General features: G+C 44.1%; 1 long non-coding RNA gene across 1 annotated transcript; it reads left to right on the top strand.

Moving 5' to 3' along the window:
* The first annotated feature begins 285 nt into the window (after positions 1-285).
* LOC310690121 lies at positions 286-15,260 on the top strand. Its single transcript, XR_014517923.1, has 3 exons — positions 286-1,290; positions 1,699-1,841; positions 15,178-15,260. It is a non-coding gene; the product is annotated as an uncharacterized lncRNA (long non-coding RNA).
* The last annotated feature ends 679 nt before the right edge of the window (positions 15,261-15,939 follow it).

Raw genomic sequence — 15,939 nt, 5'->3', positions numbered from 1 at the left:
GAAATTTTTACGATGTGAGCTTCTTAGTTGCATTTTTGCTACCCTTACTTCAACAAAGAAAACAGCCCTATTCTGCGATCAGTATTCAAAGGCATGCTGTTGTGATTCGAGGACCCGATCCCTGCTTGGGGAATAAAGACACGTTGACACAGAATATAAGGTTAATGGGCAAGAAAAGGCCACAACTTCATTGATTACAGCAAGTGAGAAGGTATTGGCTTAGGTATTAGACCATGGAAAATTTGACTCCACCCATTTGAAGAGGGGTGAGTCTGAAGAGGGGGTTAACCACTAGTAGGGGGAGCCTGTTGATGCTAATACAACTATAAGCTCTCCCCTGATGTCACCGAGGGTCGTGCCATGGCCCCCCATCACACAGGCATCGGACAGGATACACAACTGCTGGGTTCCTTTAATGGAATACCCAAATTGGAAGGGGTAGGTGATGGCCACACCTTGCCCTTCCACACACCAACAACACATTCCAATGCCTAACCGCCCAATACCAAGAAAGTTGTGACGATTGCTACGAGGTAGGCGAAGAAACCAAAAGGCCTAATGCCGGTTGGAAAAATCCCTACCAGGCCCCCTGGGCAACCTGGGCAACCAACCATAGGTCCATAGCAAGGTCAAGAGAAAAGCTAAGCCCCAAACCCTAAGGGAGTGGTGGGTGGGTGACTCGCGACGAGAAGGTGAGCAAAGAGGCTGAATGGCTGGCGCGGCTGCGTCTTGAGCAGCAAACCACGCCCCCACCAAGCCGCCCGATTGGGTGCTCAACCGGGAGGAGTGGCGCACCAGCCATGTGGATGGGGCAGGGGGCATAACGCTTCCTGCGTGACGCGGGAGTCGTCTCCCGCCCACAACACCTCCCCTCCGGGAGGAGGAGAGGCCTTCCTGAAACTTAATGGTTGAACATGACTATCAAGACCAGTAAAATAAATTTTCTGCTGGCCAGGAATCAATGGACTGGAAGCTGAGTTGCTGGTGCATATCCAGGCCCAATTCAGGAGCTTGAGCTATGTCCTGACACATCCAAAACACAATGGTAGAGGCTCTTCAACGGAGGGAAGAGATTTTTGTTGAGGCAACATAACGGCTCAGACTCACCAACAGACTCGGAGTTATACCAGCTCCAAGGTTCTGACTAAGCATTTGAATGACAGGACTAGCAGAGCTAGGAGCAGGAGGTCCTGAGTTCAAAACTAGGGCAAGAGGTTCCCAGACCACATGGGAGCTATTGAGTTGTCCCAATGGGTTCCTATGCCCACCCACCAAACATTTAAAGGCAAGGTGTGTTGAGCTTACTCACGAGATCCCCATGTCTTATGTGAATGGCCTCTCCAGCCAGAGCTGCCAGATTCAGAGAAAGAGGAGGACTCCCTCATCTTACTTCTGCTCTGCTGCATGAGCCCCCACATCCCATACTCCTCTTCACCCTCCTTCTCATTCCCCACAGCCTGTCAACCCAAGGTAGAACATGATGGTGCCTCATGACTGTGATTTTGAGGCTGAGGGTAGACTAAGATTGGTGGGGCAGTGACCCATTTGCCCTGATAAACCAGGTTCCACTTTTAAAAGACTTTTAAAAACCCACATTTTAAAATAAATAAATAAAACTGATACAGGTTTTGGACATGCCGCTGTTTTATTATTTTTACTGCTGTGGTTTGGAAGTGGTTATATATTAGTGTATTTCAGGGGTAGTCAGTGTGATGCCATTCAGATGTTGTGGACTTGGAGATGGACAAGTAACTTCAAACTAGTCTACCCAGGGCAGTCCCATTCTCAGTCAAGTTTCCTGTGTGCCTGTGCCGCCTAATGGATAATTGTAATCTTGGAAGGTAGGAGAAGATAGAGATAGCTTTGTATAATGTGTTATGGTCTATTTTAAGATAATTTCCCTGCTCTTTAATCCTGTCGTGCAAAATGACAGAATGTGCTGTGTTCAGTTACATAAGATCACAGCATGTCATAGAATGTAATGCAATGCAAGTTGACATTGCTTGCTTTGATGTGACATGTGCATCATTTTGGAACGCCGGCTTGAGGAAGCTGTACAAGACGACAGGCATATGTGAGCTGACAATGCAAACAGTGGACACAATGCTAATCAAGTTCAATGTGCATGGCATCGGACTAGTGGAGCCCTTAAAACATCCATCACCATCCTAATTGCCTGTGTTGCACTGGAGATGCTAAATTCACCATATCTGTCTACTAACACATGTCTATGTTGTGTGCGAATGCATAAAGCAAGATGGAGTGGCTATGCCTGTGTGAGAAGTTGAGTATCAATTATTTGCTTGCTTGGAGTATTTAGCAGGTGCTCTTCAGCCAAAGCTCTCAGAACGGTTTACCAAAAATAAAAATAAATAAAAGCAATATAACCAAAGCAAAGCAATAACAAAATGCCACAAAATAAAATATTGCAATGTGTTATACATAAAGCTGTCTTTGAAGACAGTTCGGAAACTTTAGCTTGTGCAGAATTCAGCAGCAAGGTTCTCACGGGGGCAAGAAGGTTTGAGCATATTACACCGATCTTGGTCAGACCGCACTAACTGCCAATTAGTTTCCAGGCCCAATTCAAAGTGCTGGTTTTGACCCATTAAGTATTAGGACCGCAATACTTCAAGGACTGCCTCTCCTCATATGAACCTACCAAGACCCTGAGATCATCCTCTGAGGCCATTCTCCATGTGTCTCCTCCATGAGAGGTTCAGAGGGTGGCAACATGAGAGGGTGGCCTTTTCTGCAGCAGCTCTCCATGTATGGAATGCTCTCTGGAATCAACTTCTTGTTTCTGGAGACAGCAGCAGAGGGACCTGGAATAGGGCATCAGAAGTTGCCCATGATATGCATGCAGGTTCACACAGGAATAGACAGATCTGACAAATCTCGAGCCAAAATCTATGAATTGGAATGTGGTTAGAACATAGTCTTTCTCAAGATGTGTTAGTCCAGTCAGAACTAGACATTATGACATGTGATGATGGAAGATGCCACATCTTGTCAGGAGCCCAGGCTACCGTCTTGATAACACAGCACACAAATCGTAATTAGCTTGAAGATTTATTCCAAAACAAACAACCAGCCTTGGAAGCTCTATCGGAGCTTCTGTAACTTACAATTCAGTTGACCCTTCTGATGAGTTCTTCCTGCTTCTGCAGAATATCCTGAACCTATGACCCTTACGTTTCTGGTTTTGTTTCCTGTCTTTCCCATCCGTCTACTCCTTGGGCTCATAGGATTAATTGCCTCCTCTTCCGGTGAGGAAATATCCCCCCTCCTGCTTTCTGAGCCTGCCTGTGCTTCTTGAGCTAGTTGGCTTTTCTCCATCCCACTCTCTGCTAGCGTCTTATCTGCGTTCCTTTCATTGTTGGGGGGGGGGAGGGGAGCAGACAGCCGACTGCTCCCCACTGTCTGAGGGTAATGCAAGCTTCCCTGCTGCTGGCTGCTTCTTAACTCATGCTGTGCCTCTCTACTTGGGGCAGATGTGTTCATGACACATCTCTCCTCTTCTTGCCTTCACTGCTAATGTCACAGCATGATATCATCATGTTGCAAGTTTCTCACCTCCACAGTCAATGAAGTGGAGCTGGTGTGAGAAAGTAACATCATTCATGCCATGTATGCCATGCATTTTGTAGACATTATAGGGGGAAATTGGAGGCAGATGTACAGGACTGCAGCTTTCAGCGGCAGTTGCACAGGTCCTGCAATACCTAATCTGGCCTACAAGAGCCTTTAGATGTTATACCACCTGACCAAACAATGGACTGTTCTGTACTGCCATGCCTATAGAAACCTGTAAACGTGCAAATTTATCTGATTAAACACATTGCTCTATGTCGTTTTGATTAATGTACACATTTCTGCAAGCAGTAATTCACTAATAAAAGGTAAAGGGACCCCTGACCATTAGGTCCAGTCGTGGCTGACTCTGGGGTTGCGGCGCCCATCTCGCTTTACTGGCCGAGGGAGCTGGCATACAGCTGCCAGGTCATGTGGCCAGCATGACAAAGCTGTTTCTGGCGAGCCAGATCAGTGCACAGAAACACCGTTTACCTTCCCACCGGAGTGGTACCTATTTATCTACTTGCACTTTGACATGCTTTTGAACTGCTAGGTGGGCAGGAGCAGGGACCGAGTAACGGGAGCTCACCCCGTCGTGGGGATTTGAACTGCCGACCTTCTGATTGCCAAGTCCTAGGCTCTGTGGTTTAACCCACAGCGCCACCTGTGCCCCTTAATTCACTAATATCTTCATTTTAATGCAAACCTTCCCCTAATATATACACTTTTATAAACATTGCTTGAAGAACTGCATTGCAAAATTTTGATGAGCACCAACTTCAAATGATGGAAGATGTGAATGTTATGGATTCAGCTTTAATTCATCTACTGAATTAAATTACTCTAAGATTCCTTTCGTTCTGTGTCTGCTAGCTAGGTAGGGTACCTTTTCTTCCTCCTCTTGCCTAGTCCCATGCACTTATTCGAGTGAATAGTGCGATTCATTTCCCACTGAGTCAACAATGACCCGATAACCTCTCTATAATCTTTCTTAATCTCTCTCAATATTTACCCTTCCATTCAATAAATCTTGAAACCTCAAGTGAGCTTTAATATCTTCTTAATATTTGGTACCTTTGCACTTTCCCCTCTCTTTCAGGGAAGTTTGCACAGAGATTTTTATGATATCAGATAGATGTTGCTGTGGACACCTAATATTGGATCTGGAAAAATATTTTCTAGTTCCCCTGTGGCTAATATACAACCAGATTTTGGTATCCGGTCAGACGCCAGCAATATCTGTAAACAAGGGGCAGCATGATTCCTGTTGGTCACCCATCTTCTCCCTCTCCATGCAATTATATATGCATTTGGGGATGGGGTTTAGGTTGGTGGTAGACCTCCATGCAGAAGGTCAATCTCTGGCCTATCCAGTTAGTGTTATTATTTATTAATTTATATACTGCTTAAATACCAAAATATCTTCTAAGAGGTTTACAACTCCAAAATCAATCCATAATTAAAGGCAAAATAACATTAAAGCATCCTTAATTAAATTATACAATAAAACAAATAATTAAAAACATAATAATTAGAACAGTTAAAACAATGAAATCACAATCAATTCATGGGAGGTGTGTCTTCAGGAACTGGTAGAATGCCAATTCTGATGGGGACTCTCTTATTTCAGCAGGGAGGGCATTCCACAACACTGGTGACAACAGTGAAAAAAACCGTCTCCATGTTACCACATGAAGATGGCTATCATATCTCCTCTTTTCCAGGATAAACATACGCAGCTCCTTCAACCCATGGGATCCCTTCCAACTCTACAATTCTCTGCTTCCATGACCAGCTGCAATGAGGAGCTAGACCCACCAAGGAACCCCCCCCAAAGGAATGGAGAGTGTCTTCTTGCCACGAAAACCTAGAGCCAACACTGGCTGGGAGCAAACTGGTATTTCTCAGCCTTAATTTCACCATTGTAAAAGGGGAACATTGATTAACTTTGTAGGGCTATTCCAATGAAGGTAAAGGTAAAAAAGGTAAAGAACCCCTGGATGGTTAAGTACAGTCAAAGGTGACTATGGGTTGTGGTGCTCATCTCGCTTTCAGGCTGAGGGAGCCGGTGATTGTCCACAAACAGCTTTCCGGGTCATATGGCCAGCATGTCTAAACCACTTTTAGTGCAATGGGACACTGTGATGGAAGCCAGAGTGCATGGAAACACCGTTTACCTTCCCACCGCAGTGATACCTATTTATCTACAGTGGTACCTCGGGTTACATACACTTCAGGTTACATACTCTTCAGGTTACAGACTCTGCTAACCCAGAAATAGCACCTCGGGTTAAGAACTTTGCTTCAGGATAAGAACAGAAATCGTGTTCCGGCGGCACGGCGGCAGTGGGAGGCACCATTAGCTAAAATGGTGCTTCAGGTTAAGAACAGTTTCAGGTTAAGAACAGACCTCCGGAACGAATTAGGTATGTAACCTGAGGTACCACTGTACTTGCACTGGCATGCTTTCGAACTGCTAGGTTGGCAGGAGCTGGGACTGAGCAATGGGAGCTCACTCCATCGTGCAGATTCGAACCGCCAACCTTCTGATCAGCAAGCCCAAGAGGCTCAGTGGTTTAGACCACAGCGCCACCCACATCCCTTCTTCCAAGGATGAATAAAGATGGCAAAGGTACTTTGAATACAAAGCTGCCATGTACTTCAGTACTTAGCTATATGGCTTCAGTCAGCATGGTACCAAGTTCCCTCAAGGCCCAGAAATCATTTTGTAATAATAGCAGTGTACTCTGTACTGTCAGCCTGTATTGAAGCTCTCTGATGAATATTAAAACCATACCGCATTGCACAGTCAAATGTTACAGACACAATTTGGCAGCTGGCATTCAATATCTTAGATTAAGCGCCGAGGCCTGAGCACAATGCCCATAGAGTGGCAGACACCCCGTCCCTTGCTTTAGTTTTTCTGAAATGTCATGTCTTATTAAAAACCTTCCCGATAGGATTATGGGGCTACAATTTATGCATTTCTCAAAAGAAAACACAGTCGGAAACTCTCCAGGCTACAAGAACAAATCATTAGCCTGATAATATATTGTTTAGAGGAGTCAATTAGGCTTTGGAGAGAGGGGGGTGGGGTTGTTCGAGGGGGGAAGCAAAAAGGGCAACATTTCCGTAAAGTTTAGGCCTTAATGGCATGTGTCAAGAAGCAAATAAAAGAGCAGCAAGGAAGCAGGGCTGGCCCGCCTCAGTGCTTGGTGTCTATCGGAATAAGAGGTTGGGATTGATTGACTCAAGCTTCCCGTGCGAGCCTATCAGGGTCATTATGTTTGTTACAGGATGAATGGCATAATTGTTTTGAGGAAGATATCAGCACGCTCAATCAAAAAGCTAATATGTGCATTATTGCTTTGCTGGTTTTTAAACCCTTTTCTCATTATAGGCATCGATCTTGCTTAAAAGCTCTTCTCCAAATGTTTGGTTCCATGACATGAACAGATCCCTTATTCTTTAGGTTCTCCCTCCCCCGCCTCCCTCTGCCCACCTCCACAACTGCTGCCAGATCTTCCTTCAGGTTAATTGCAGGATGCTAAAAACTACTTCGCTACGTGAGGTGAACATTCTTAAAGCAATGTATTAAGAGCTGCTGTTCAAAGATTCTCATCGGACCGGAATGGTTACAGTTCCTTTCCCATCTTAATGTGGTGGTTGGGTTGGGGCAACATTTCCCTTCAGCTCTTTGCCACAGCAACATGTTTCCTGCCTTGCTGCATGTGGCTTCTTGCTTCCTGATCCTCGGACCTCGGCTTCCTGACTCCCTGCTTCTTGATCTTTGGACCCTTGACTTCGTGACTCCTTGCTTCTTGCCCCTCAGACCCTTGACTTTGTGACTCCTTGCTTCCTGACCCTTGGACCCCTGACTTCTGGACCCTCGTTCCTGCTCCCACCCCGCCATCTTGCCCCCGGTCCCGACGTCCGCAGCTGTAGGCCAGACCATGACATTAAGTTCTTATGCTTAATACAAATAGCAGAAGCGTTTACTTTGTGTGACCTTCACCACCCCTTCCAGAACTGCAAAAGAAAGAAACCCAAGTAGCAAATCTGGAACTCTCAAGCTATGTGTGACATGTTTGCAGAAGACAATTTCAGTATACACACACAGTGTTTTTATTGCAGTCCATAGACCCAAAATACACAGTACAACAATATATAACAATGACTCTTCAAAGCTTAATTTTAAATCATATTGCATGTTTATAATGAACTTGTACAGAACAAAAGGGCCCATTTTTGCTTGTTGGGAATCATTTGTTTGGGTCCATTTTTGCAACACAATCCTGTACAACTCTACTCATAAGTAAGTGAGTTCAATGGGATTTACCCCAACTGACGTGTGCACAGGACTGCAACATTAAGAAGCAAGCTGAGTTTGTTAGCCAGGAGCTATCTCCATGCCATCCCTTCTCTTCTCATCCCAATATGCCACCATCTCAATTTGCCACTACTGCCACTATTTTTTCTCCAACTAGTGGTACCATCAGGGTAGCACTTTGGGGCAGAAGTTCAGGGCCTCTTCTACATAGAATGATCAGGAGGGTGATAAATACACCATGGGTAACTTACCACATTCTGAAGTATGGGAAGTAATACACATGATCATCTGAAGAGAGCCACTCATATCTGTATCATTAGAATCATGTTGTCATTCCTCTTGCTAAGGAAATGAAACATCGAAGCTCTCTTCTGATTGGAGGAGAAAGCAAGCTCCTTGCCGCAGCTGGTCCTCTGGCCAACGGTTTGATCAAATATTATTAGAGACCTACTTTTCACTGGTATTCATAATAAACACACATCTATGGTAAGACAGTAGCAACACAATACAAAGCTGCTTGAGCAGGACGGAGCCTTTATCTCGGTCACACGTGACTTCCATTTTGCAAAACGTACAATTCCATTCCATTCCAATGTGCTGAAATAGCCACTGTTCCCCTCTCTTGTCCAAATTTTCCCTCCAAGAGCTGTTTCCATCTGAAACCAGGTCAAATCCTGACATTGCCCCCAATTTCTATTGACAAGTTCACTCGTTACTGTTGTGTATCCTTAAGAAGTTCCCTTGTTAAAGGCTGTGAGGTTAACCACTGAACCCAGATTGTCTCCAGTGAATCAAACTCAATTTTCTTGGGCTTATTGAAAGCAATCTGCTCTGCTCCAAAGGAGCTAATTAGAGTGAAGAATGCAGCATGTTAGTCTGGGCAGTGCCATTTATTGTATTCTCAATTACATTATGCATTTCCTTCCTGCAATTTTGTGAAATCATTTCACTCTATCTCTTTTTCTCCTGTTGGATAGAAATGGGCACATTGTAAATAGAAATGAGGTGTACCACAGCAATAACAGCTCAAACACCAGCACTTAAATATGTTGACTGGGAAGGGGGGGGAATGCAGAGGCTGTCAAACTCATCAGCCAGCTATAGTTACCTTAATGACTTTAACCTGCTCACAGGAAGGGGGAACTGCTCAGAAGTAGAGTACATGTTTTGCATGCAGAAGATCCCAAGCTCAATACCCAGCATATTTTGGCCAAAAAAAAAAAAAAAGGGGGATCTCAGTGTTGCAGTGTCATAGCTCAGTGGTGGGGCAGCTGCCTTGCATACAGAAGGTCCCAGGCTCAGTCCCTGGTGTTTCCAAGTAGAACTAGGAGAGATCCCTGCCTGAAACCCTTGAGATCTGCTGCCGGTCAGTGTCAAAAGTACTGAGTTAAATGGACCAATGGCCTGATTCAGTTTAAGGTGTTAAAGATAGAACTTAATATGCTCAAAATGTAATGTTTGTACGCATTGTGTTTGAAAACATTTTGCAGAGGGAAGGCTGCATTAGGCTCAGGAGGTTACACTCTGGCAAATGCGGCAGAAAAGGTTGGATGTTTCCATTTCAGTCTTTAGGCTGCAGATCTTTCACAGAAGGAAGGCGGAACCAAAGTGGTTTAAAAAAACAAACAAACAGCAATGGAGCTAGTAGCTATTGAAGCTAAACTCTGTGATGGTGAAAAAACAAGTTGCTTAGGATATCTGTCTCTCTGGGATCAGAGAGAGGAAAGTTTATAGAACTGTTTTAAGGACTCTAAAGAAGACAGGGCTGCATTGCTAGCTTGTAAAAAAAAAAAAAGTAGCAATGTGTTACTTTGCATCTTGTGACATTTATTTGTATCTGTTTTAGGACAGTTTCCAGTAAAGCTTTGAAAGTCATTCTTGTGATGGGCAGCATTCATTTATACTCTGCACAAGGACAGGATCAAGAATTCCATTGCAACAACCCTAACATAAGGCATCTTCTGGTGTTCCTGAATACCTCTGTGTGATGTACCCTCTCCCAAGAGCCACTTGAGTTGAAGTTTGAGTTGGTGTGGCTAGCACATCAAATTCTTGCGTTTTATCAACTGACTGCTTAGGAATGTTTGGGTTTCGTATATGCCTTGGGTTCCCACTGATACCCCCTTCAATCAAGGCTCCATGCACTGTGCTCCAGGAAGTCCCTCAAGTTGGCTTATGGGAAGTTTTGCATTTACTCAGAAGTGATTTGTTTTTATGGTGAATGTGTTATTACTTTAAAGCAGTGATGGGGGACTCTTTTCTGCCAGAGGGCTTCATTCCTTTTTGAGCAACCTTCAAGGAGGGGCATGGGGGTGTCACATGGCAGCAGTGGGTAAAAGTGAGCAGAGCAACTTTTGTACAGTAGACTAGTTTCTGCACATACTTGCGCATCCTTAAGCACCCTGGTGAGGGATGTATCCTGGGAACAGTTCTAAGGGCCAGATTGAGAAGCCAGGAGGACCCTGGCCCTGAGATTGCCCATCAAGGCCTCAAAGAAATAAACTGCAATGGAAAATGGGAACTTTGGGAAAGAGAAAAACTGGACTATTAAAATTAGATTAATAATCAGTGTCTGGACTGCAACACAGAAGCTCTCCATGTAGCTGCTAGGTTCCCAGATCTAAAAGATAGGCCCACGGGGCTAAATATTTGGTCCTGGTTTCTCATTTTACTACTTGGTTGTTTTCTCTAGTGTTATAACACGTCTACCCCACCTCCAACCCCCACAAAATAACCTTCTAGAACCTAAGCTAGACGCAGAATTAACCAGTCCAATAATTTTAATTGGTAATGTGGCTGTTGACATTTGTTGTTAATTGGCTCCTGAGGAACAAAATTATTCAAATGTCTAGCATTTGCTACTTATTCCTCAGTTTAAACATTTTTTAAAAATATATAATGTGTATGCATGATAATGCCTACACGAATGTGTGTCTGTGTCTATAAGCTTGATCCCGGTTCTTTTCACACTAGGCAGATGAATGTGAGAACTTGAGAGTAATTAATCAATGCAAACTTTCCAAATTTATCTCTGTTAAAAGCACACCTGTGCTATGTGTAACTTTGTGCTGATCCCGAAGAAAATTGTGCAGTCTCTTCATTACCCATCAATATTCTTTCCCCTCTCGTTGCTGGGAAGAAGGGTGAGAAGTGCAAACAACCGCATAAATGTTGATGCCATTGTCACAAAGTCTCTGCTGAAGGTCCTACAGCCATATAATAGTACCCTTTCCCCAATATAGTGCAAGCCAAACAGGGGCAGCCCTGAAATCAGTGGGGAAAGCATTGATAGTGGCAAAGGCTCATGATTACTAGCACACAAACACACTAATCCATGCGCATTCAGTGTCAACCCAACCTGGATCTGGGGCCCAAGTTGATGGGGTGAGCGGCTCTAAAGTTTAAACAGTGTTTTAAACTCTAAATAAATCTGCAGTCAGGAGGGGAAGGGTGGAGACAGAGATGGTGCAACTTCTTCACCCTTCTCCCAACTGCGGGAATAACTTATAACCAACATGCTTAAGTCTAATTAATGCACAAAGGGATTAAGTCAATAGAATAGGCCAGGCTTAGCTCACCTTGGGAGGGGCTAAGGAATCAAGCTCCCCTCCAGTCTACCAGAAATGCACTCCCATCTATGGAGGAGTGGAGGAGGAAGTAAAAAGAAATTAGTGGGGTATGTGTGTGTGTCTGTGAGAGAGGGGGGGGAGAGAGAGAATTACCCACCACCACCTTAGTGCAGTCCCTGACCATTATATGTGCCCCCCCGGGGGGGGGAATTCTCACCCCTACAATGCAGTACAAATGGTGCAGTTTTTAGTACCTGCTGAGATTACATGGCTGCCAAGCATCTATGAAAATTTGGTCCCACACGGGTGGCACTGTGGGTTTGCCGGTCGGAAGGTCGGTGGTTCGAATCCTCACAATGGGGTGAGCTCCCGATGTTCGGTCCCAGCTCCTGCCCACCTAGCAGTTCGAAAGCATGAAGTGCAAGTAGATAAATCGGTACCTCTCTGGCGGGAAGGTAAACGGCGTTTCTGTGTGCTGCTCTGGTTCGCCAGAAGCGGCTTAGTCATGCTGGCCACATGACCTGGAAAAACTGCGGACAAACGTCGGCTCCCTCAGCCAGTAAAGCGAGATGAGCGCTGCAACCCTAGAGTTGTTCGAGGCTGGCCTTAACTGTCAGGGGTCCTTTACCTTTTTTTATAACTGCCAGTCACACAAATAATCTTTTCCAGTTGTGCAGGCTCCTGCCAATCTATTTAACAGTCTCTTTCCATTTCTCTTACTGTGCAAGTAAAGAACTCAAAATAGCATTAAAATAGAAATAAAAATGCCAGGATATGAAAGCCAGCCATCAATTTTGTGTTTAGACTTTAAAAACATAAACGAAACAAAGCCCAATTCCTTGCCTAAAATTTAGGTGCGGACCCTGCAAAGATATAAACATCGAAGAAACTATATACATTGCAGTTGCGGTACACCAGCTCATAAAGTAGATTGTATCGTATGGCGTTATTCAAGGACCTCTCTGAGAGCCTGCACTGTAGAAATGTGAAAGGTAAGAATTTCCCTGCTGTGTCTACCGTGAGGGATTTGTGAAATCCTGCAGAGAATCAAGGAAGATCTGCATTACAAATTGCAATGCGTTTTCTCCCACAAGCCTCACACTCCTCAGCTAGCTCCATTGAATGTCGTTTGCTGCCAGAAATGCCTGTATTACAGTTTAAATTGCTCCTAAGCCAGGAGTCATGGGCAACATGTACTTTTGAATTCCTGCAATTTGGGGAGTTTGTCAAAAAAACAAACAAACTGGAATGTTAAAAGGATATTTGTGGGCTTGAATGGCGCTAGCCACCTGCTACTAGTCTCAGAAGTGGGAATAAAAATAGCTGCTGCTTTAAAAGTGAGGGGGGAGCGGAGCAATGGTGATATAAGAACTGTGGTAGAATTTTGCATGCGGAGCTAATTTAAGAACTCTCTTGCATAGGTAGCCTATATATCTTTTTTAAAAAAATGAAATATATATATGGAAAGCTGTATGGATAATATAAAAAAGGTAAACGTGCCCCTGCCCGTACGGGCCAGTCGTGTCCAACTCTAGGGTTGCGCGCTCATCTCGCTCAAGAGGCCGGGAGCCAGCGCTGTCCGGAGACACTTCCGGGTCACGTGGCCAGCGTGACTAAGCGGCATCTGGCGAGCCTGCACCAGCGCCGCACACGGAAACGCTATTTACCTTCCCGCTATATAGCAGTACCTATTTATCTACTTGCACTTAAGAGTGCTTTCGAACTGCTAGGTGGGCAGGAGCTGGGACCGAACGATGGGAGCTCACCCCGCCGCGGGGATTCGAACTGCCGACGTTGCGATCAGCAAGTCCTAGGCACTGAGGTTTTACCCACAGTGCCACCCATTGATAATATAGAATTCTATATATTTAATCAAATATGTAATATTTAATCCAATAAGCAAACCTCTAAAATTATAATAAATAGAATATATATTTGTCAGTAAATAACTATATCCGGTATTTATATTTGCTATTTCAATTCAATACATTCTTAAAAATATTTTCTTTATCAGCTTTAGATTCAGTCTAACTCATCTGTACTCCCAGTCTTTAAACATCCCCCAGCAAAGAGGGTGGATTTGCCAAATGCTGTACTTCATTGTTCCAATACGAGATAAACAAACTCAACGTCTTGTTAAATTTGGCTTCTTGCTGCCCACACTCTCTCACTCTGTCCAAATCCACCCATTTCCTCATGTTTGCCGTGTTCCAGATTTTGCCTTAAACAGAATCTCCAGAAGGGGGGATGGCATTTCCCCAGTTTGTACATATTGTCATTCTGGCTACCTGATTTTTAGCAATGACTTTGTGCCAATGCAATAGGTATGTGGGCAGTGGGACCTCTAAACGCCAGCTACGCCAGTGTCAGCCATATATTGGTAGTCACAAGAGGTGAACTTGCAAGCAATAAATACATGCAGAACTTAAAACTTCATCCTACACTGCACCAACATCTTCCCACCCTCTCTCTCGCTGTCTCTTTGTTGTCTGAGGTGGAGGAGCAAATGTTTCCTTCTCCACATCCCAGCCACACATGATGCATTCGAGCCCCGACACATAAAACCACAAGCATTTACCGTCCTCTCTGGCAGGAAAAAGGTAATCACAATAAGTTGAAGAACCCAGAAGAGTTCCAAGTTGATACCAATAGATCGAATTTTGCAGAGTTAGAACCATCTGGATTTATAAGAGTCCTTAAGTAAGTCAGAAAGCAGACTCAAAGGTTGGCAATGAAAATGGCAACACAACCAGGTTTTTTTAGTGCTAGTCCACACCCAATAGTTCATTGTGTGTATAAAGGTAAAGGGACCCCTGACCATTAGGTCCAGTTGTGGCCGACTCTGGGGTTGCAGCACTCATTTCGCTTTATTGGCCAAGGGAGCCAGCGTACAGCTTCTGGGTCATGTGGCCAGCATGACTAAGCCACTTCTGGCGAAACCAGAGCAGCACACGGAAACGCCGTTTACCTTCCCGCCGGAGCGGTACCTATTTATCTACTTGCACTTTGACGTGCTTTCAAACTGCTAGGTTGGCAGGAGCAGGGACTGAGCAACGGGAGCTCACCCCGTCACGGGGATTCAAAGCGCCAACCTTCTGATCAGCAAGTCCTAGGCTCTGTGTTTTAACCCATAGTGCCACCCACGTCCCTTCATTGTGTGTATACTTGACTGAAATTGGGAGCCCCAGGATACGTCTCAAGAAACTTGAGTGTATCTTATCTAAATCACTTATTATATGCTTTTATCCATATTGGGATCCCAAAAAAGTAGCTGGGATGACAGTGAAAAACCATCCATACAAACAAATCCAATGCTAGGAATGGAAATAGAGGGTCCTAAATGCTGTTTTATGGTGGGCCCCCATCCCATATAACATTTCTGCAGCTGAAGCTCCATCTCCCATTTGGCACATGAGCCAACACAGGCTAGGATACAGAATGTGATTCACTTCCATATGATGAATAAGGGTTGAGTGGTGAAAAGGAGAGATCAAAAAGAGAAAGGCTGCCTTTGGAAGGATCTGAAAGCAGCACAAAGAACTGCTTCTGCTGTTATACAAAGTTGTTATGGTACTGTTCAGTAATGGTGTATAAAGTTTACAGCTAAAATGAAAACAGTATATTTAACATTTTCTCCCCGTAATTTCAGACTGCATAGTAAAGGTTATATACAGTATGAATTTCCATTTTCTTTTCTTGCAGGATTTTTGCCACAGGACTGCAACAGTAAACCTTGTAAGTGCTACAAGAGAACCCTTGGCAGAAATACTTGATGATAACTGCAGTATTAATCAGATCTCATTAAATACCATATTTTTAAATGTTATAGCTATAACTTAAATTAGAAACTTTGAGCATGACATCTGCAGGGTATACTTTATCCTTCCACCCTTAGAACCTAATATTGTATCCTCCGTGTCCTATGATTTCCATTAGTTTTTGTTCTCAAACAAGAAATCTGTTGTTATATGTAGCTGTCAATAACACACGAGTCATTGCATCAAAAGGTAATGGTGTCAGGTTTGGTTGGTTCGGTTTATTAAATTTATGTATTGATTCTCACTAAGAAAAGCCCCAAAGCACTTTACAAGCAAGTAAAAACATACCATGATAAAACCACTTAAATAGTCTGTGACTAATACAACTTCTATATTTTCTTTCCATTCGAAAGGTGTCAGCGAAAGTTAATTTACTTGCATTCTTACTGCAGACAAGACTCTGCATCAGATTATAGGTATGCTCCTTTCCACTTCTAGCCCAATTTGTGAAAGGCAGCAGTACACACAGGTGCTTCCTGCCCACCTGGCAAATCATTTGTGCCAACCTTATCTCTGCATGTTCAGTTCAAAGCACATAGGTGTAAATCATGCGGCTGATGTCCTGCTTTCAACAGAAAGAACCACCACACAGTATTTTGCAACACAATTCAAGAAGACCCTTTCCTGTGTGTATTAAGAGGGTGGT

Source organism: Podarcis liolepis, assembly GCF_965112155.1.
Source record: "Podarcis liolepis genome assembly, chromosome: 12".
NCBI lineage: Eukaryota > Metazoa > Chordata > Lepidosauria > Squamata > Lacertidae > Podarcis > Podarcis liolepis.
This window is presented reverse-complemented; position numbering and strand designations above follow the sequence as displayed.